The following is a 2,320-nucleotide window of genomic DNA, read 5'->3' as shown; positions in this document are numbered from 1 at the left end:
AATTGAAGGAGGCAGTAGTGCATTATAATTGCAATAATGGAAGGAAGATTTGGTTTAAGAAGAATGATAATGTAAGAATTAGGGTAAACTTTGAGAATGGATGCCCTTTTCTGCTATATGGAGGTAGGCTACATAACTTTCATACATTCCTAATAAAAACCCTTGTGAAGAAACATGAATGTTCAAGGGATGAAAAGGTTTACTGGTTGAATTCAAGGTTTCTAGCTTGTGTATTCTGAACAATTAATGATAGATCCAGACTGGTCAATTGAGGCATTCAAAGTTGCAGTACAAAGGGATTACGACAAGAAGTCTCAACTCAATAAATATACAAAGCAAGGCAAATAGTTGAGAAGGCTAACAAAGGAAGTTGGGTAAAGCAATACCATAGGCTAGGCCAATATATGGAAGTGTTGAAGGAAACTAATCCAGGTAGTACTGTTGTTCTTAAGACTCAAATGAGAAGGAATGTATGTAAGTTTCAGAGAATCTACATTTGTACCAGTGATTGGGTTAGATGGATGCTTTGTTAAAGGCCAACATCTTGGACAGATATTAGCAGCAATTGGGATTGATGCAAATAATGAGATGTTTTCTATAGCATATACAATTGTGGAGATAGAAAACCAGAGCAGTTAGGAGCGGTTTATTAAAATCTTGAAGGAAGATTTAGAAATAAAAAACTTATATGGATATGCTTAAGCAAAAGGGTCTTGGCAATGCTATTCAATCTCTGATGCCAAATGCAAAGCATAGGCACTGTGTCAGACATTTGTACAATAATTTTAAGAAGAAACACAGTTGCTCAGCATTGAAACAAATCTTATAAGATGCAGCAAGATCAACATTAGTCCCTTGGTGGCAAGTAATAATGGAGAAGCTTAAAAATGAAGATTTGAAGGCATATAAGTGGTTGAATACCAAAGCTGCCAACAATTGGAGTAGGTCACACTTTAAAGAGGAATTTAAGTTTGACATTCTACTAAGTAATTTGTGTGAGGCTTTCAATGGAGCTATTGCTAAGGCTAGGGACAAGTTTATATTGAGTATGCTCAGAATAGTAATGAAAGATTTGATGGTTAGGATGGCAAACAGAAGAGTGGCGACATTGAAGTGGAAATGACAAGTTGGTCCAAGAATTCAGAAGATTATTGACAAGTTAAAACAAGATGGTAGGTATTGCATTGCAACTCTTGCTAGGAATATGAAGTACCAAGTTGGAACCATGAGCGGAAGGGAGTTTGCTGTGGACTTAGCTATCAAGAGATGCACTTGCAAAAAATGGGATTTGTGTGGAATTCTATATGCAAATGCAATGGCTTGTATTCCTAGAAAACAACAAGACGCATATGTATATGGATGATTGCTACAAGCAAGCAGCATATCTAAGGGCTTACTCCCCTTTCATAACCCCAATGCCCACCCCAGATCAATGGCCTAATCATGTAATCCAACCCATTCTAGTTAATCCTCCAATGTACAAGAAGCAAACTGGAAGGCTTAAGAAAAAAAGGGTCAAGAGCCTGGTGAAGTCCCTCCCCTAGTGGCAAGTAGTAATGAAGGGACAAAGCTTAGTAGATGAGTTTACACCAAACCATTTACTTGTACCAAATGTGGAAAAAAGGGCCATACTTAGAGGATTTGTGGAAAAAGGAGCCAAAAGAAGGATCAACTAGTCAGCCAAAAGTGAAGAAGGTATGATTGCATTGTCCCTTGTTTTATATCCTTAACAATTTGTTCACATGTGAAAGTTTTTGTACGCAATAAGGTTATATCAAGTTTTTGATATGTTGTTTAACGTGTAACCCAAAAGGAAAGAGCAAGCAACAAGTACTTCACAACCCCAAGTTCAATCAATCACTACTTGTCCGGATAACTCACGAACAATGGAAAGGGTTTGTCAACATCCTTGCTTATAATTTCTTTAAAGGTAAAATAAGTGTACTATTTGAATGTAAGATGGAGTGGTTGACTTATAATAGGTAGTTATATCAACAAGCAATTCACCAGGAGACAAGAAGAGGTTTAAGTCACCTCCCAAGAGAGGAAGACTGTGGAGGCTTTAAGAGTCTACAAATATGTGAGAAGCACATTGGGAAACTTTGTATCTTGGATTGGTATTTTGTTGGTCATATAAACTTGAAGATATTTGGAAATTATGTAACTAAGATTAATTTGGAAATGCTAAATTGATTTTGTTTAACTAGTAATTTTTTAGCTCAAGTGTGTTGGTTTTTTGCACAACATTACATTATTACAGGTTCATTGTATCTGATAGCTTTGCTCAAAACAAAAGCATCACTCCCACGTTCTCAATTGT

The 2,320-nt window shown here is 36.4% G+C and overlaps 1 pseudogene; it reads left to right on the top strand.

Moving 5' to 3' along the window:
* Positions 1-871: 871 nt before the first annotated feature.
* LOC148689586 (uncharacterized) lies at positions 872-1,690 on the top strand (annotated as a pseudogene).
* The last annotated feature ends 630 nt before the right edge of the window (positions 1,691-2,320 follow it).

The sequence above is a fragment of the Pyrus communis genome, chromosome 17 (genome assembly GCF_041283825.1).
Source record: "Pyrus communis isolate YQ-2024b chromosome 17, ASM4128382v1, whole genome shotgun sequence".
Taxonomy (NCBI): domain Eukaryota; kingdom Viridiplantae; phylum Streptophyta; class Magnoliopsida; order Rosales; family Rosaceae; genus Pyrus; species Pyrus communis.
The sequence above is the reverse complement of the archived record's forward strand: the minus strand, read 5'-3'. Positions and strand labels throughout refer to the sequence as shown.